We start from the raw sequence: 21,723 nt of genomic DNA on the forward strand, positions 1-21,723 counted from the left end.
TTAATAACTTCTAATGTGAGAGGATTTTTTTCATGAACTTTCTTTCTTTCAAATGCTTCTGAATTAAAATAATTAACATTTAATTTAAAGTCAGAAAATGTTAAATTTTAAATCAATATTATTAGGTTAAAGTTTTAAATTTTATTTTTGCATAATTTTATGCCAATATTAGTTTTACTCTATTTTAATTCATTATTTAAATATAATTTAATATGTATTTTAAGCATTGGGAATGCAACATTTAAGCTAATAGACTATTTTAATAACTGGAGAATAAAATCTAAAAATGTTTAACCTTTTAAAAATTTCAAAGCTGTATAAAAATTCTGAAAGCAAAAAGAAGAATCTTAGATAACTCAACTGAAATGCCAAAATCTGAATTTAAAAAAGAGTATATGTATTTTCTTCAGTGTATATTGATGATTTATTATTTTTTTAAGTTTTTTTCTCTCCTTTTTTTACATGCTCCAACTTAAATTTAGTTCATTTAGTTAATATTCAGAAGAATTGGATTCAATCATCATTAATCTAAATTGAAATTCTTAATACTTCTGGAAACAGCAATAAAAATCATTAGCTCATTGTACATTGGGTTAATGGATTCTTTTCTGAATTACTTCATTAACTCCTTCCCCAGTCCTTAACACCTGTTAAACCAAAATTGATCACCAAAGGACCAACCATTGAACAAAATGGAAAAGAATAATAGCAGCAACGGTGATACTACCTTGGATCGTTTTCAGTTCTTATCCAATAAAAAATAAAATTTAGTCCCTTCACAATATGGAGCAGACATTTTGAACCATTCTGGTGATGTACTATTTACTTGCAAAGAGCCACTTCTCTACCTAAAATTAATTGTGTCATGTACAAATTGTCCTTACCTGGCTTGAAATTTTGTTCATAATATGTATTCAATAGATATTTGCGTAAGATACTTCTGTGCCAGGTATTGTTTTTGTATTGGCCAGGAGAAAAAGCTTCCCCTTGCACTCTCTGAAGGTTCATTGAACATGAACTGAAAAAAGATACATTAATAGGAGAGGCAGACAAATTTATTTTAATGTGCATAGCATGGGGAATCACAGGAAAATGATGACCAAATAATGCAGTGGTGTGCAGATGCTTACGTACCCTTTTTTAAAGGGGAAGGGGAAATGAGATGTAAGAGTAAATGAAAGGCGTAGTAAACACATGGCAAGATTTGTGCAAGGTTTGGGGAGAGCCCAACGGCCAGTCCTCATGGTTTAGCTCACAGACAAATCAAGCAAGTGTCAACAATATTATAGAAACAAGAGTTTTATGACTGTAAAAACATCTAGCAGAGATAGTATAAATCTCTCTGACTAATAGACCGAAGCAAAAATGTCTAAATTAAATTCAGAAAATATTTTTATTTTAAAACTGGCTTTGTTTACCAAGGATTATTAAAGTGGTATAAACTCAGAAAGCATTTGAGCTAGTTATTTACTTAATTTATGAGTGTTTATTTCTAAATCTACTTGGTACTGCGTAGATAATATACACATGAGTGTACACATATACATGCATGTAGCCACAACACACACATACACATGTTATATATTTAAAAAAAAAAGAGATCAGGGACCTCAATGTGAAAGAGAGCAGAGCTTTAGATAGTAAATAAATCTGTTTATGACTCTTGGGCTTCTGTCAGAATGACAGGGGACTCCAAAAGAGGGAGTCAGTGGCAATTTTTTTTTATTGTTCCACAAGAGGTCCTAAGGTTGCTAAAAGTAAAATATACTCATAGGTGGAAAAAGGTAAGATGAGCAGAAGTAAATGGAATAAGCATTAGAGGAGCCAGTTTGGGGAGATTTTAAATTTCCAAAAGGGCCAGTGCAGTTCTAGTTAGCAGGGGTTTGTGAAAAAAAGTGTCTAGTCATCTAAGAAGTTTCCACAGGAGAAATGGGATTCAAAAGACGAGAGAGAAGTTAAAAATTACATCATTTCAATATTACATCCTCCTACTTAAAAGCATTGTATTTGAGTTCATTTATTTAAATATTTTCTAATGATTTCAAATAAACATCTATAACTTTCTTCATAAGGGACTTACAAATTGTGTATTTTTTTAAAGATTCATACCGAATTACGTTCAACTTTAGTGGTTGTACAATATATTAAGTATATTATTTTATTATTTACATTTTATAATTATACCTATTTTATAGAAATAGAATTTATTGCATATAGTAATTTTATATCTAGCAATTTGCTAAATTATCTTACTAATATTTTTCACAGCCAAATATCCTTGGAATGGTAATTTGACCATTTAAAAGGAAAATTTAAAAATCTATGAAAAATGAAGGCAAAAAGAAAACAGCTTGAAAGTATGTAAGCATTCCAGCCAACATCATTCCAGTGATGGAAAAAATTTACAATAAAATCCTCATGAATGGATTTTTTCAAATCCAGCTTTTATGTTTTTCACTGGGATGTATCTACTGCTAAGAAATTGTGCTCTGCCTTGTTCAGATATCAGGTTCTATTCCTGCTGGAATGATGCTTTGGGGTTTATGATAGATAGAAAAGTAAAAACTAACACCTTTACCCCCACCTCCATCCCCACTTCAAAAGAAACTACTCTGTGTGATACTCTTCCTAACGTTCCTATTGACAGGACATCAATCATTTTATTTGTATACCACTTTTCACAGCATTAAAGGTGCTTCACAGAACAAGTAACACCCCAGTTCTCCACATAGACTGACAAATTATTTGTTCAAAAGGCAAGCTTATCAAGCCTGCACTGCTTACCTTTCTGTGTACAAAGCTGTATTGGCTGAATGTGAAATAAGGGTAAAGTCTGGTGGCCGTGGCATTAAACAAGCAGAAATGCTGTGCAAATTTCTGCATTGGCCTCTTGGAATTATAGGCAGCAGGCTTCTGGGTGTCCTTGGGATCGTATGTACCTACAGGTGAGAGGATGTGTCAAATTCTTCAGCACCTTCCATAGGTAACTGCCCTAAGACTCAACTCCCTGGGCTGAAAATTATTATGGAGTAGGATCCACTCTAGTGGTTATACTTGGTAAAAAAGTCTCTATGGATAAGGTCTTTTTAAATAAAACTGGACACAAATAGCATTTCTTTGTCAACAAAAATGCACAATCACTTTTTGCTTTAACCATTCTTCAACATGAGCCCACCACTCTGGTCAAGTCTATCTTCTTACCTTTTCTGTAGTCACTTCGTCTCTCGCCTGCTCTATTACTGCCTCATGACCTTGGTTCCAGGGTGTCACTAACACACTTCCCTTGTCTTTCCAGTAACCTCATCTACATAATCCAACTTAAATTTAGGCTCTTTATAAAATTTTCCCTTCAATGGTATTTTAGAGATAAATTAATATTTACATATTTATATCTATGTTGTATGTAACATACTATATATAAGTATCAGTTTTTGAGCCAGAGTTACGTGATTGTATGAATTTCTTTTGAATTCCACAGGAAAGCTATGTGATAATAATCATGATGTAATATGTATAGGACACAAACACATACACAAAGCATATGTATATTACATTTTTATATTATTAATTAATTATGCATTGCCTTAGAAAATTTCTTCATATACTTATGTCCTTCCTATTAAAGTACTGTTAAAAACTTGAAACAGAAGATGTGTACTTTGTTTCTTAATTTCTTCCAGAAACATAATAAAGAACTATGCCTATAAAAGGATATACTTAACAATTTTTGAGTTACTGAAGCTACTAAGAAGTGTCATAATTTTGGTATATAAACTCTAATTAGCAGAAGAGCATGGCAATGGGAAATTTGTATTAATATGTGCTTTAATACACATTATAATGATTTTGTAAATTATCACAGATATAAACTATATGTACATACAAATCAATACATATAATCTATATGATTTATTTTATAATAATCAAAAATGAGGCACTTATACTATAAAAACATATATAAACATATACATATGTTATACAGAGATTTTGTCTCTCAAAATAATCTAAAGCTAATTACAAGATTAAGTATCTGAATAGCTATTAAGAAAAAAATGAATATATAATTTATATTTGATTTCAGTGAGTTTATTCCTTAGGGGGAAAAATTCGTTGATTTTCCCTAAAGAAACATGTTATGGCCTGGAAAAAAATATTTATAGTATCTAACTTGTGCAAACATTTTCTTCCCAACAAATTCTTCTATTAACACGTACATTTAGAATCATAAAACAACCTTTAAGCCACATTTTACTAAGCCCTACAGCAGATGAAAATCAAATGCAGATGTGGAATGGGAGCCAAACAGATGCTGAAAAACCCTGTCAATATCCTAAAGGAATCCATTCCCTATCAGAAAGAAACTTAATTTCTACTATAAAGAATTTGATTATGTATTGTTATACAAAATGTGATTAATGTTTTGTGGTGATTAATCAACTGCAAAATATATAATTATGCCATCTGTATTTTTCTAGCTTCTTGTCATTTACAAATTCTGCAGGGGAGTTGGGAGGTGGGGTGTTCAGAACTTGTGGCATTTGGAAAGCTTTAAAGCCACAGGAGACTAGTCTGGGGGAATAGAGCAACTTAAAGGCCTGGTGCTTATTCTAATGGAAAAGTACTAAAGAACATAAACAAAGAGACTCCCAAAGCCCACTGGCTCCCTGCAGAATGGAAGACTGATAAGAGAGGCCTGTAGCCTCCCAGACAGCAAGAATTAGCTCCCCTAGATAAATTGCCATTTGCTCTTCACTCTAAAAAATGAGTTAAACAAACTTCATCCTGGATAGTGGAAGTAATAGCTTCAGAGCCAGGCAAGGTTTATCATTTATTTCAGAACACAAATAAAGCAAATACTTTTGCATTTCTATTCCACTACAATTCAAGATGTAAAACTGTGATTAAGGCTTATGCCACGACTCATATTCACATCGTCCTAAAAAATGAAAATTGTCAGAGTTGTATTTACACATGTGTCCCAGTTGGAAAAAGTTTCAATATAGTTGAGGGTTGCTTATTAAGTTTAATTCTGCAGAATACCTAGGGTTTTAATATATCATTTTGACCTAGATGATGCCAGATAATATGTTTCATTGATTTTTTTTTTTAAATTTTACTATTGCTTTCGGGGGGAGCATTATGTAGAAACAGATTAAAATGAATTCTGCTTCAAATTCCCAGTAGTTTTTAATGAGAATAGCATTCTACTTGTGTGCTATAGGATAGCACAGTGAGTTGTAGCGATTTTCTTAAAGCATGCTTCCTTAACTCTGGCTATATGTCAGAATCACATGAAATCTATTTTTTAAACATATCTGGCCACACCTGAAGGAATTATGCTTTAACTGTTCTGGGGTTGTGTCCAAACATTGGTATTTTTAGAAGTTTCCAGATAATTTTTATGTAGTGTTTATACAAGATGTATACCCAACAGGACAGTGGCGTTTAAGTTCAGCCTCCAGATCACCAGCATCAGCATCACCTGGAAACTTTTTAAAAATGCAAATTATCAGACTCTACTTCAGATCTACTGAATCTGACAGTCTGTACTTAGGGTCCAGTGATTTGTGATGCAGTAAGCCCAGAGATGACTTTGATGTATATCAATTGTTTCTCAAATTTCAGCCTGCATCAGAACCGGGATTTCCGATATGGTAGGTTTGGAGTAAGGCTCAAGAATTTGAATTTTTAACTAGTTTCCATGTGTTGCTGATGGTGCTTATTCAGGGAATACACTTTGGGCACTACTGGGATAAGCGGTTGCAGCAAATATAATCTGAAATTAACAAAACAATGTGTTTAAAGATGTTTTAAATTTGTTAAGTATCACCCTTCTTAATCTAGGAGTTGCTCCTTCCTTAAAGATAGCCTTTGTAAAACCTTTAGATTCAAACCTTACCAGGTAATACTAAACAGTCTCTGTCCTGCTTCTAAAACAAAAGCTATGTGTGGGTAGAAGCTCATCTGCCTTGTTCATTACTAAGTGCTTAGAGTGCAGCAAAAGCTACTTCTCAATAAACATTTGTGCAATGAAAGATTAAGTTAAAGTGCTTTTTCTTTTTTTCTTTTTTCTTTCTTTTTTTTTGCTTATAAATAACAGAACTTTATTTGCCCCAGTTCTGGAGGCTGAAAAGTCCAAGATCAAGGCATGGTCAGATTTGGTGTCTGATGAGAGTTCACTTCCTGGCTCATGGATATCATCATTTTTCTGTGTTCTCATATGGTGGAAGGGGAAAGGAATTTCTCTGGGGCTTCTTTTATGAGAGTACTAATCCTTTCGTTAGGGCTGTACCATCATGACTGAATCACCCCCAACAAAGGTATTACCTCCAAATATCAAAACATTAGTATTTGTATTAGATTAGGTTTTGCCATACGAATGGTGGGTACATTGTTTATGGCATCATATGTGGCAAATTAAGTGCATCAGTGAAGGGTTAGCATTTAAAAGTTTTATAGCAATTTGTCAGACTACTATGTCTGTTTCCATGTAATAATAAACAAATTGGGACTTATATATTGTATATCTGTTTTAATTTATATTCTTTCATACATTTATTTTTACTAAAAGTATTTGTACATAATAGATTAGAGGGGGATCCTTGATCTTTTACCATAGGATAGTTCAAAAAGTATAACCAATCTAGCTAGTTTAACTAGCACTTCTTGGATTACAAATCATAGCCCCAGTTAATGACTGGTTGATAAGAATGTTTTCAATAATATGGCAACAAAAATTTGGAGAAATACGAGTTAGGATTTGGAGAAACAAGTGTTCTGCTGTCCATGGCACTAAACCAGCATTTCTCAACTAGAGTCTGGCTATTTCTTCTAATCTTGGAACACTGTTTACTCCAGACCAACCTTAATGAAAGTGTATTTTGATTGAACTCTTAGTAAATTCAGTCTAGAAAAAAAGATTTTACTTATATTTTTTCAATAGTTTTTTTTTTTTTTTTTTTTTTACTTCATTGGCAGGCTGTTTTGAAATAATATTGACTAGGAGTATTTTAGTTAAGAGATTGAATTCATTCAGTTTGACAACTCACGAGTAATCTATTGACTAGAATCTTTGGTTCTCAACCAGTTATCATGAAGCTGAGCAAATATGGGTTGATGCCACCACTGCAGTGATGATACATTCCTGTCTAAAACATGTTTGTAATTTCAAAGTCCCACCTGATAAAGAAAAATTGGAGGGGGCTGAAATTTTTGGAAAAGTTTCTTGTTTCTTATATTTTGATAATATTTTGTATAAATAGCTCTAGTTTCTGTCAACCATGCTTCTCTGTTAAAAATTTCCATAAAATTATAAAGAATTTCACTCAAAGAAAAGTATATTAATTTCCATGTAATAGCTAAATGTTGAAAAAATGTTATTTCTATGTGTTCATATAATTACAAGCTTCTTTGAAAGAACTAACTGCTAATGCTTTGTTATACAACTTCAACTATCCAAAGATACCATATCAGGGTAACCAATTAAAGAAAACCATTAAGGAAATATATTGCAATTAAGTTTAAATTCAACAGATAGGACTTGTTGGTAGATAAGAGAAATCGTTTAAATGTGGGCTATTTATTTATTTTTACATTTTATCATGTTGATTATCACAGCATGAGGTGTTCTTTTAGATTAAAAACATTGTGAAACATTAAATTTAAAAATGAAAAAGCCAATATGCACAATTAAACAATTATCACTTTCAACCTAGACTCACAAATGAAAATTAATAGGTAAGACAAGAGCACATAAACACTTAGGGGGTCCCAGTTATACTCCCTGCCTCTGTGGCAGCTCCATTAACTTGAAACCTTGGATTGTTATTAAGAAATTACAGTCTTGCCTCAGGAAGGGAATAGAGTTATGCTTGTTCATAAGCCTGGGATATATCTTTCTTATCATGAGGATAGGCATTCTCCCTTCATAGGTAGAGCATACGTTTTAACATGCTACATTTAATAAACTTACAATCCACCTCCTTTCTCTCAAAATACATTTTCAAATTTCTTTAAAGAATATGTAGTGAGACTGCAACTTGAGGCAAAGTCCATGCTTCAAGTACATAGCAAAGATACAGAAAATATAAAAGAGTAAATAATAGCAATGACAATAAGGAAATAACTTTATGCTGGTTTAAAAAACAGATTATACACTTTCATGGACCAGAAATGGAATAGCTGCAGAGAAAACAGTGAGCATAGTTATAATGTCGGGCCTACTGGTCTCCAAGACTATGAACAGATAACGGCAGTGATATTCAGTAATGAATCACCTGCTTGAGACCAGAGGAGTGGTCAGAATATTCTACTTTGAAACTGGCTTGAAAAACTCAGAAACCTAAGATTCTAGGGAAGCTTATAGACAAGGTCAAAGCCGTGAAAACAGAAAATTCGGCAAATCACAGCCGGTTGGATAAAGGGAGGTACAAAGTCCCTAATAGTTTAACAAGAGAGAGATCTGAACCACAGCTATAAGGACCAAGGCCCAGTGAGGAGGGTGGGCAAAGCCAAAACCCATAATCCAAAGACAAGTCAAAAAAGGAGGATGAAGTCAGCAAAGCCAAAACCCATAATCCAAAGACAAGTAAGAAAGGGAGGATGAAGTGAGAGAAAGAGAAAGAAACAACAAATGCACACATACATCAACTTTCCACTAAAATTAGCATTTAATCTAAAATTGCAAAAAATAATAAAATAATATATACTATATATGTAATGCATAGTATATATAGTCTACTATGTGTATATTATAATATATATTTTAATATAAGTTTCTGTAAAAAACAGTTTAGCCAGGTGGGATTAATTTTTTTTTGTTAAAGTCTTAAAATCATTATAAACTACTAAATTAAAATACAATAAAATTTAAACTTCTCTATAAAAAGGTATACTAAACAAAGTTAAAGGACAACAAATGGCAAGAAAATATTTATAATGCATCTAAATGACAAATGATTATTCTCTGGCATATGTTAAGACCTTATCAAGTCAGTAGGAAGAAGACAAATAACTCAAAGTTTATGAATATATGACACATAAAAGTAAAGAAAATGTTCATTAAAGATACGTTTAACCTAAATGTTACCAGGGAAATAAAAATTACAACAGAATATTTCACCTGTATCTGATTGGTGAAATGCAAAATGACTATTAATACCATGTGTTAGACATATTCTCCCCTTTAGTAGCCTAATATAAAATTCATAGGTAATATTTCCTTCCTATACACATACTTCAAAAAACCCAACAATATAATATGATAACATCATAATATATAATATCGTAATTAAAATATGAAAGGAGAAATAAAAGGAGGTAATTTATAATATAATTATATAGTTTAATACATAAATACTTTGGCATGACAGCATAATGTCAGACATTTGCCTCTATATCACTATGAAAGGGGCAGCAATGAATACAAATCCTGGCATTTTTAATAGAGGATTTAATAACCATGGACATTGCTGTCATTAGTGATGCACTTTTTCAAAGTAGTGACCAATTTCTTTGTATAGATCTGTATCTCTCACCTCACACAGAAAACTGTGCAGCTTTCTGCAATTGCCACAGTGGTTCCAATCATTAAAAATTCAGCATAGGTTAAAACTAAACAAAAATATTTTGGATTTATATGAAAGCTCATTTACATTATAGCTCCCATAATTACACATAGGATCTTTTTTCTCTAGCTTCATAAGTGTTTAATGATACTTTCAGAATTTCTTTGAGGAGCAGAACAATTCTTATAGGGGGACCATCATGTGCCTTGTTAGTCATCTCACATTCCTGATCCCCACCAACTTAATGCTAGCAGTGCTTTCTAATCATTATGACAACCCAAAACTTACTCAGAAATTTCCGAATGCCTCTGAAAATGTGATGCCACCATACATGAGAAGCATTGACATAGGATAAACGGGACTTTTTCAGAACACTGATTGTGATATAAATCAGTGCAACTTACAGGTCAGTATTTTAATTTATAATGTATTTAATGGTATTATTCTCTAAAACCAAGCAATTCCATTTACGAGCATACGCTCTGTAAAAACTCTACCTCATGACTTGGGAATGAATGCCCGTGAGTGATTATTGCAGCACAGAGAAAAACTGAAACCATCTAAATGTCTGTAAACAGGCGAAAGAATAAATAAACAGTGAAATATTCTTGCAATGGAATACCTGATACATATACATATAAATGAGCTAGAGATACCCATATCAAAATGGATACATTTTAAAAGCAATATTGAGAAAAAGTAGTTGTACGGTATGATGTCAACTGCATACATTTTGTAAAATATGGAGTCAATAATTTACATCGTTAAAGATACATACATATGTAGTAAACAAACAATGGCATACACAGTATTGTGGCAGCTTCTTCCTCCAGGAAGAGAGGGAGGGAAACCTAGCATGTCACTTTCCTAAGCAGAAAGATTCAAAATCCGTATATCAAAATGTTTATGTTGTTAGCTTGGTATCCACGAGATTTTCTATATTATTTTCTATAATTATATACAGTTATTTTTTTTCAAAAACTGTATATTGTTTTAGTTAACGACAGTCAGTAGTATCTTTTTCAGAGCATGAGGATATGTTGGTAACAGAAGAGAAAAAGTTCCTTTTTTCATAAATCTTTCATCCTCTATTTGAAATATGTCCATACAAATAAATTCCCCCACAAGTCTATTTATATAGTCTAAATTTTTACTATATTATATGAAATCCACACAATTTGACTGAAAAAAACAATGCATCATTTCATCTTTTTTTCTCAGCTTCAAGCATGATGTCTAACTTGTGTATCATCTGTGAAAAATACTTAAATAGCTGGAATGTGGGGGTAGATTATGTGTGAAAATAAAAGATAAAATAACTGTTCTGTGCCAGGGCACTGCTCTTTTTTCAGAGAGTATTTATCCTTGGGGGTGTGATGAGGGGGTTGTGTTGGGGGGATATTCTTAAGTGAAAGAAAGTTTTTTCCATAATCTCTCAAAATTTAAAAAAATAAAAAATTATTTCATAGGCTATTTCTAAGTATTGCAGACACTTTATGACATATGTTGAAGAGAGAACTTGGAATACGTTTCTTTCCTTTTTCTGTCTTTATTTTTCTTTTTTTTTAAATTGGAAAGGTCTATACAGTAAGAAATTACAAGTAGGGTACTATTTAAAGCTATGCCACTGTTGTTGAAAACTCTTCATGTTTAAGCTTTGTTTCTTGTTTGAGGTTTTCTCCATCTTTATTGAGGTATCATTGACAAATAAAAATTGTATGTATTTAGATGTGCAATGTGATGTTTTGATATACACATGCATTGTGAAATGATCACCACAATCAAACTAATTAATGTTCATTACTCCACATGGTCACTTTTGTGTATGTGGTGAGGTCATTTAAGATCCAGTCTCTTAGAAAATTTCAAGTATACAACACAGTATTATTAAATATAGTCATCATGCTGTATATTATATTTCCAGAACTTATTCATCTGGTATAACTAAAACTTCATACCCTTTGACCAACATCTCCCTAGTCCCTGTTCTACCCCTCAGCCCCTGGTAGCCAGCATTCTACTGTTTGCCTCTATGCATTTAATGTTGTCAGATGTCACATATAAGTGAGACCACACAGTATTTTTCTTTCTGTGGCTAAAGTTTTTCACTTAACATAACCTCCTCAAGGTTAATTACTTCTGTCTCAAATGACAATGCTTCCTTCTTTTTCAATGAATAATATACCAGAGTGTGTGGTTTTGTATGTGACATTTTTCAATCCATTTACCTATCAATGGACACTTTGGTTGATTCACTAACTTGGCTATTGTGAATGTTGTTACAATGAATATAGGAATGTAGATACTTCCTTTAGACAGAGATTCTGATTTTATTTCCTTTGGATATATACCTAGAAATGAGATTGATGGATCATCTTTTTAATTTTTTTTAGGAACATTCATCCTGTTTCCCATAATCACTGTACCAAGTTATATTTCCACCAATAGTATACAAGATTCTCTTTTTTCAACATCCTTGCCAATACTTACCTTATTTTTTTCTATTAAATAATAATTCTAACAAGTATGAAGTGACAACTCACTGTAGTTTGACTTGCATTTCCCTGATGACTAGTAATGTTAGGTCTTTTTTTCATATAACTATTGGCTATGTGTATCTCTTTGTTTTTTGAGAAATGGTTATTCAGTTTTAGACAATTGTATACTAGCAGAAACTTCACAGCAAACAACAGAAAGGTCATCAGTCAGAGACCTTTCGAACGTAAACCCCTGTGCAAGGTGGGGCAATCAGAGTAAAAGAGGGTATAGGAGAATGATGTAGCATCAAGGTGACAAAAAAAAAAAAAGGTGAAGATTCATTCCTGTTATTGTACTTGTGACTGAATTAAGTCAATTATAATTTAAATTATTATTTAATTATTAATTATTAATTAAACAAGCACTTAAGATATCAATAGACTAGATATTTACCCTGAGGGTACATAACTAACAGCTAAAGTCAAAATCTGCAACTCAGAATATACAGGTCACTTCAGAAGCACCTTTTGCAAAAGAATGCCAAAATAGTTCCTGCTGTTGCTGAGGCATATTTATTGAAAGTATTCAATAAATTTTGTACAGTGAATAGATTAATTAGATTTGTCACACTAGGGCATCATGCTCCATTTACCCTGAGAGTTGGCTTTTATCAGTAGCATCAGATGTTGTTTTAGAGTTGAAGGAATATCTATCAGGGTGACAATTCAGAGATTAGCTTTATTCATGAAAAATACCAATTTCTATTAAAGCCCCATTATACATTGTCCTCATTGATTTGTCTAAAACTTTATTAAAAAAAAACTTTCAGGTATATAATATAAACTTTATTAACTCCACATTTACCGCTTTAAAAATATTGGGTAGGTTTCTCTGGAGAGAGTAGTTTGTAATAGTCATTTGTATTTTCTTCCCATCCCATACAACAATTTAAAGCCTTGATTCCTATCCCTGATATTCAGTTTTCAGTCAATCACTAATTCATTCATTTGATTAGTCAGTCATTCAATATACGTTTATTAAATACCATTATGTGCCATGCATCATTATAGGTGCCAGGGACAGAGCGGTGACAAAACACACAAAAGTCTCTGCCCTCACAAGACTGTTCTGAAGGGGAGATAGACAATGAACTAAAGAAAAAAATACATGCATATGCACACACACAAACACACTCATATATTCACACACACACACACACACACACACACACACACACACAGCTTTCTGTTTACCTTACCTAACCAGACCATGTAAAGCGCTAAGGAGAAAATAAAGTATGGATGGGTAATAGGAAGTGTGTGTGTGTGTGTGGCCGGGCAGAGTAATGGGGGTGGTAGGGAGATTGCCGTTTTAGATAGGATTTAGTTAGAGTGCCTGGGAAAGGCCTTTCTGAGCAGGTGGATATTTCATTGAAGATGTGAAGAAAGTGAGAAGCAATCTGTGCGACTACCTAGGAGAAGAGCGTTACAGGTAGAGGGATCAGCAAGTGTGAAGATCCCAAGTCTGGATTGTGCTTGGTGTGTTCGAAGACCAGAGGAAATGCCAGGATGAAGACCACAGATGTTTGCCTGAACCTCTCGAGTCAAGTGTCCCTTTCTTTGTCTGTCATCTCTACCATCCTCTCCAGGTCCCTTTCACCATGATTCTTTCTTAAGTTACAAAAACCAGTACTACAAGGATGCATTCTGGTTTTGAGCAAGGAATAGTAAGACGTGGAATTTAATTTAGTTCCTTTTCCCTTGAAGCTCAGCATTTTTTTAAACACTTCTCCCTAATCCCCTCCATCCAGCAATTTTATAGCATAAGTCCTCTTTAAAGCTTGCATAGTCTGTAATGTTTTTACCTCTTCAAATAGCATATACTATTTGTCAATGTTAAAAAATAGTTATACATCTGTCTCCAAAAAGGCAACCGAGCCTTCATAAAGGAAACCTTGAGTATCTGAATATGTGTTTTATAAATTATTTATTATTAAACCATATTCTCAGACTGAGGAAATTGTTTAAATAGAGCAGACAAAAGTAAAAATCATATCAATTTAGTTTTAGAACATTATACAGATAGAATTTTTTAAAAAGGCTACTTGACTATCATCTGGATTCTTTGTGCAAATAGTACCCAATTTATATGGATTTGTTTTCCAGTGAGTGCAGATTTGCCCTGAATATATGCCTTGAGTATAGAACCTTTTGAGGAATTAGACACATTTTTGAATTTGCTTTACCCTGAACAAATGAAGGCAACTCAAAACCTAATTCTGAACTCCTGTCTATACAATGTTATTTTGTAAGACTTGTATGCTCATTTAATTAATTATAAAAACACTGGTGAAAACGCTGCTTGTCTTTTCTGCCCTTGCATACATCATTCCAAATTGCTAGAATTACTGTGCCTGTGAACTATGTTATATCCTGTTCTATCAGCTGTCTCTGACCCCTTCATTTTTTTTGTTTGTTTTTTTACTTTTTAAATTGCTTTCTTAGCTACATTAACTTTATATTAATACCAACTTTAAAATCCCTCTGGTTTCTAAAAACAGCTTGTTTATATTTTTCATTTACTTTATTGGGTTATTATTCATATAAAATATGATTATTTTGATCATATAGTTCAATGGCTTTTACCCAAGTAAGGACCACCATATGTAAGATAGGAAACATTTTAATCATCCAAAGTGTTCATTAATATCCCTTCTCTGTCAGCCACTATCCACCTCTGGCCTCAGACAGCTACTGTTCTGCTCTCTGTTCCTACAGGTTAAATTTGTATTTTTTAGTGTTTCATGTTAATGGAATGATACATATGTGCTCGTTTGTGTCTGGACTCTTGCACTCATCATAAGGATTTCAGATTTATCACGCAGTTGTGTCTATCAGTAATTGGTTACTTTTTATTTCTGAGTGGTATCATGGTGTGTCACAATTTGTTTATTCATTTGTTGGTAGGCATTATTACAATTGTTTCCAGTTTTTTTTTTTGAAACAGAGTCTCGCTCTGTCACCTAGGCTAAAGTGCGGGACATCAGCCTAGCTCACAGTAACCTCAAAATCCTGGGCTCCAGCTCTCCTCCTGCCTCGGCCTCTCAAAGTGCTAGGATGACAGGTGTGAGCCACTGCACCCTGTTTCCAATTTTTGACTATTATGAATGAAGCTTCTCTAATAACCATGTGCAAATCTTTGGACATTGTTTCAGTCCTCTTCCACTTATTAGTGTAATTCTATTGCATGAAAGTGCATGTTTAATGTTTTAAGAAACTATAAATAAGACACTTTTTTCAAATTGGTTGAATCATTTTAAATTTCCACGACCAATGCATGACAGTTTAAATTACTCTACCTCCTCACCAACGCTTCATGTCATTTGTATGTGTGTGTGTGTGTTTGTGTGTGTGTATATTCATTTTAGCCATTCTAATGAATGTGAAGTAATATCTCTCTGTGGATTTTATTCATGTTTTTCTCAAGGCTAAAGTTGTTGAGTACCTTTTCATATGCTTATTGGCCATTTGTATATCTTTATTTCTAATGTTCTTGTTGAAGTCTTTTCCTCATTTTAAAAGTTGGATTCGTGTCATTATGGAGTTGTGGAAGATTTTACATATAAAATAAATATAAATAAATACATTCTTATATTTAAAATATAAAATAAATATAAAATATACTCTGTGTCATATATATGTGTAGTACACATTTTCTCCCAATTTGTGATTTGCCTTTTCACTTTTTTAATAGTGTCTTTTAAAGAGTAGCATTTGCAATTTTAACAAAGGTTAATTTATAATGTTTTTTTTTCTTTTTTTGATCCATTTTTCTGGGTTCTATACAGGAAAGTTTTGCTTTACTCAAGGAGGCATTTTTTCCTATGTTTCCTCTAAAAAAATTATATTAGTTTTTACATTTATATATATGATGCATTTTGAATTAACTTCTATTTGTGCTGAGAGATAAACATTGAGATTTCTTATTTTTCATTTAGTTAACCAGGCATCCCAGCATTTGTTGTAAAAATGCTTTACCCAATTGAATTAATTTGGCATATTTATTGAAAATCATTTGACTGTGTACATATGCATCTATTTTAGGACTGTATTCTGTTGCATTGATCCATATATCTATTGTTATTCCAATAATACATGGTCTTATTTATTCTTGTTTGCAGAAATTCTTTAACAAGGCAAAATTTCTAATTTTGTTTTATTTTTCCATATTTTTAGGTTATTCTAGACCATTTTCATTTCCATATACACCAGCATATCAATTTCTCCAGAAAATTAGCCTGGTTTTATTTGGGATTGCAGTAAATCTATGAATCATTTTGGGGGAAATTTTAAAAAATATCTATTAATCCATGAAAATGGTATATCTCTTTATTAATTTACATCTGTGATTTATTTTGTCAATGTTTTATAGTTATCAGTGAGCAGGTCAGTTTTGCAGTTATCAATGTGAAGTATATTTTGTTAAATTTATCCTTAAGTATGTTTCTGGTAATTTAAATTTCATTAGTTTATTGAAATTAAAACTAAATTGATTTTTGTATATTAATCTTGTATTTTAAGAGAGACTGTTCAGAACTCCCTGTGCTAGTATAAAAAATTCTCTCTCAGAAACCAAGCAGATTTGGGGCTTACTTTATTTTTCTTTTCTCAGAAATGTCCAATATCTGAAAATAGTTGTTTTATTTATTTCATCTAGTTTCCTGGTTGTTTACTGTGAAAAAGTAATTCTTGACCATACTGTTCCTTCATGGCCATAAATGAATACCTGCAGTGACCTCTTCTTCTTTTTGTTTTCTTTTAATTGTTAATATTAGATGTATAGAATGTAATTCAAAAAGAACTCAGTCCTTAAAATATCAACCTTCTAATCCAAAGACAGGATAGGGTAGGTTTTCAAGCCTTCTTTTGTGTTTCTCAGCAGAATTTTAAAATTTGTTTATTTAATATTTCCATAATTGGCATTTTTAAGTCAATATTCATAAATTAAATCATTTATGTAATTGTGTACATGGCATAGGTTAATGTTTTTGTACCAGTAATATTCTTTTCTTTGTTTTAAAAGTTTATACTTTTTGATATTTATGTTAGTAGTCAGGAGTAAATGTATTATCAGAACCTATTTTGGTTTTATTTTGTTTTGGAGAAGTAGTGGTTCATTTTATCCTTCCTTCCTAATGTCTTCTTTATTTAAATAATTTAAAAATTTTATATGGCAATAGTTTGTATAGATTCAATTTTGTCTATGATTAATTTGATTACTTATATTTTATTACAAAATCATTTATTTTATTGTGGATTTTAAATTTTTGCATAGAATTGATTAAATATTCTCTATATTGAACATATATTGCCTTATAAATCTGTGGTTATTTCTCCATTGGCATATCTAATATTGTATATTCACTTTCCCATTTTCTCTTTATTAAATTAGCCATTGTTTTATATCTATTACTTAATTTATAAAACTTTAAAATTTCTTTACCATTAATACATTTTTCTCTTTTATAATGTGTTAATTTTTGCTTTTACTTATTTCCCCTTTCTCCTTTCCTTATGTTATCTTGTTATTCTCTTTTCTAGCTTTCTGAGTTTATAGCTTAATCAATTCATTTTTATTAATCTTCTAGTGATATAACAGTTTACAGCTATTCATTTTTCTCTGAGAAAAGATTTAACAATCTCCTTGCTTATATCCAATCTTTAGTACCAATCTTGTGTGGCTACAATCGATTTATTTTTTCTACCCTCCTAGTTTTAGGACATATAGTGATCAAGAAGTGTGGCCGTGACTCACCACCTATGAAGAAAAATCAGAATCAGTATGTGTAAATAGAAGGCATTGGCATATGATATGCACTGCATTTGAGTTCACTTAACTCCTTGTGAGTCCTTTCTAAAATGGAATGAGGTAATATAGAGAATTGGTAGAATACACAGAACACACTATTTCTAGTTCTTAATTTATGAGTTGAAAATAATTTTAATTATTCATATTTGATAGAGTCAAAGTTGGCAATTTGTGAGAGTTATTTTTGTTTTAATAAATGCTAAACTTTTGAACTCAAGGTTGTCAAGCATGTTTTCTCCAGCTGATGCTTTATTATCCATCTTGGAGCTAGATAACCCCATATTTTCATTATGTTCTTTTGTTGAGGTATGCTCCTGGTATGACCCATCTATTCTTCTGAAGCATGACTAGTAAGCATATTTTAACTTTACTGCAACAAAATTATAACATGTTGAGAACTAGTATTGAAATAATGACAGAATAAGAATATCTCTTAGAAAAAGCAAGAATGATGACTTGGATTCAGAAACAGAATTTCTAGAGGCCTAAAAGAAATTTGCTGGTGTAAACAGAAAACACACACACATATATACACACAGAATGAGAAGATGGCATTGTTTGTGTTAAACAACAGCCAAAACATGAACTCATGTCTACCTGCTTTTTCAGCTCTCCTGGAGATAATTAACAAATGTAAGTCTCTCTACAGCAACACTCTTCTGTTTGGCCCCTGACCAACAGGTAACTACATTCCCGAAGATATTGGTCTAATTCCTTCTCCCTGGTAAAAGAGCTCAGGGGAGAAAGCACAGCACAGTCTCTCTTTTTCAATTACATCTACCTACTCCCAACAGACTTCACCCAAACAAGTCCAAGGATTCCAAACAAGATGTTTTTCTTTTCAGCATGTCCAACTTGGCTCAGCCTCCCTGTAGTGTAGTTCTAGTATGATTCAGTATGATTCTGGAATAAAATCAAATGATGGTTGTCTCCATTTTCATCTTTTGCAAGGAAGCTTCTAATCTCACAGGGCAAATTTCTGATTTATCTAGAATTCACATTCAAAAATTATATCTATACCTAAAAAGCATAAAAGATAAGAGGTTTCAGGACACATTAAAATCATCTAGTAAATTGAAATAACAGAAAATTGAGACATTGTATGAGGGGTTCATCTCTAATTTGTATATGTAAAGAAGTAATATTGTATTTAGTTATTCCAAGCTAAATAGGCTATATGTTTATACTGATAATCTGTGTGTATACAGTTATTTAAATATAACATCAACATGATGGAATGCAAGTAACTATATTTTAAACTCTCTCTCTCTATATATATATCTATATATATAAAACATTTAAATTTTCAGTTTCTTGATGCCTTTAGTAGCTTAGATGATTTCTTAAAGACCACAACAAAAAGAAGGTCTAATTTAGGTCTCACTATGCAGTCTCAAATCCCAAGTTACACCAGGCCACTGACTCTAACATTTCTGTCAGCCACATGCTAAAGGCTATATTATTGTAACCAACAAGCCAACAGATTTAGCAAGTTGCTAACTTACTAGTGAAGTCAAATGATTTGAGAGCAGCAAAGAGTACCTTTAGGTTGAGCAGAACATATTAGTATCTCCTTTTTTCCCCTTGACTAGACTGTTATAAAAATAAATGCACTACAAAACAATAACACAAATAATATATTTTATTGAATTGTTGGTATGATCTCTAAAAGGCAATTTTCTTTTGTAATACATTTGTTATCATTGTTATTAATACTGATCGATTACTACATGTGCTGTATTAAAACCCAGAATTTTAAAGTAAAGAATATGTTATACAGATGTCTAAGCTCTCTCTACACCATGCTTCTCAATGGAAAGGATAAATGTGGGAGCAAGAGTACATATGACTTGCAATTGTGGTACTTCGATGCACATAGGACTATAAGTGATACTTCGTCTACATCTACATCTCTCTTTCACTTCTCCTTTTCACATAGTCTCTATCTTTGAGATGACTTTATCCCATGACTCTGTTCAGAACCTTGTGGTAAGCTTGCTATCAGAGTGAGAAATACATATAATGAATGGATCTTCTTTAACTCACTCCACCACCACTAAAATGCACATTGCTGATAAAATGTGGATTATAACCCTCTGGGAATGTCAGAATCTAATTAGTATTTCTTACCATAAATCAACAATTCAAAATAATTACTCTCTAAAGGCAGACTTTTAGTCATTATGACTAAAGATTATAAAGATGCCTTTCAGACTTCTTAATATTTCTCAGATTATAGATTATTGGAGGTGTTATTTATTTGTGGATAATGTTGTCCCTAACTTCAGTAGTTATGCTGTGGCTGAGAAAAAAATATCCTTTCTTGAATTTGAAAACTGAAAGGTGTTTCAAAAGTTCATTGTATTTCTTTAGTGTCTATGTTGATAGAGATGTTAGATAATTCTAGAGCTATGAGTAACCCCTGATTTCTTTAGAAATAATATGCAAATGACTTTACCTTATTTATTAAATAGTAACCAAAATGCACTATTACCAGGACATCTGTTGTCCCTTTTCAGTTCTGCCAAAACATACCTTGTTTTAGTTGTTTTACATTACTATTTTAATTAGTCAAAGCACTGTTGAAAAGTCTTTGATTCTTCTTGGCAATCCATCCAAACTCTACAGGATGGCCCATTAAATGACATATTGGTTACTTTTAAATTAGTCAACAGATTTCCCTCTGGCTTTTGTTCTAAAAAAAAATCTTAAGCCATTGGATGATGTTATACTATGGGAAAAAGAAGCAAATTCAAACATATACATTCTTACTGTCATTTGTCATTAAACTGTGTGGATGTATTTTAAAGAAGTTGAAATCAACTTCATCATTTGAGTCAAGTACATGATGTCATATGAAATACTCATTTTTGATTAACTGGGGGAATTTTATATAACCTGTTCTTTAGAGTCGGTAACTAAGCTATTCCATTAAAGTGAGAGTTCTGAACCTTTCTTTCAGGGAGACTAGTGTTAAGCTGGTGACAAGTGTGTATATCCTCATACTATTCTATTAGCAATTTTAAGTATAAAGAGTAAAACAAGGAAGTAACGAAGTTGAAAAAAAATCCTTTTAGACAATATCTCCAATCTTTTATTTTTATTTTTAATAGGTGAGAAAATAAAAATAAAGTGCTACATCAAAGATAATAAAAATGTTTAGCCCATCTGCAACCAGAATTCATGTTTACTTTGTTCAACACTTGTAGTTTTTCCTGTCAATCATATTCAACATGACATAATATATTTTATCCCTTTGTTCCCTATGTCACATGATTGAACATTAAATAATTCTGCTATAATTATATTTCCAACTGTAAACTTCTTTTGCAGCCCTCATGTGGCCTAGAATTTAGAGTTTATTAAGCTCTTATGCTATCACATATTTGTCACGTGGAATTTTTCTTGAGAAAACTGTTAGTAATTGGAGAGCTAAGTGGAATCTCACAGGAATTCATGTTTCATGGTCTTTCTACTCACATTCACCACAATGATTGAGATTTGACCCACTGCTCACCTGAAAGGACCAAGCCACTTCTTCCTGAGCATTTATCTTCACCTTTCCCACCTAATGGTAATTTATGATTTTATGAATTCTATGCAACTGGCATCCTGCTAGAATATCTGAGGAACTGTAATACAGCTGTACCATAATGTCCTACCGACTCTATCTTGACATTTGGAACTTTTTTTTCCCCTGGAACACCAGGGTTACTTTCATTACGAATCTTATGAGTTTTATGGGTTTTATTATAATGTGAATCCACAGAAATTTGAGGATTAGGAAGTAAAATCATTAGTTATATCTTCA

This window comes from Lemur catta, chromosome 16 (assembly GCF_020740605.2).
Source record: "Lemur catta isolate mLemCat1 chromosome 16, mLemCat1.pri, whole genome shotgun sequence".
In the NCBI taxonomy this organism is placed as follows: Eukaryota; Metazoa; Chordata; class Mammalia; order Primates; family Lemuridae; genus Lemur; species Lemur catta.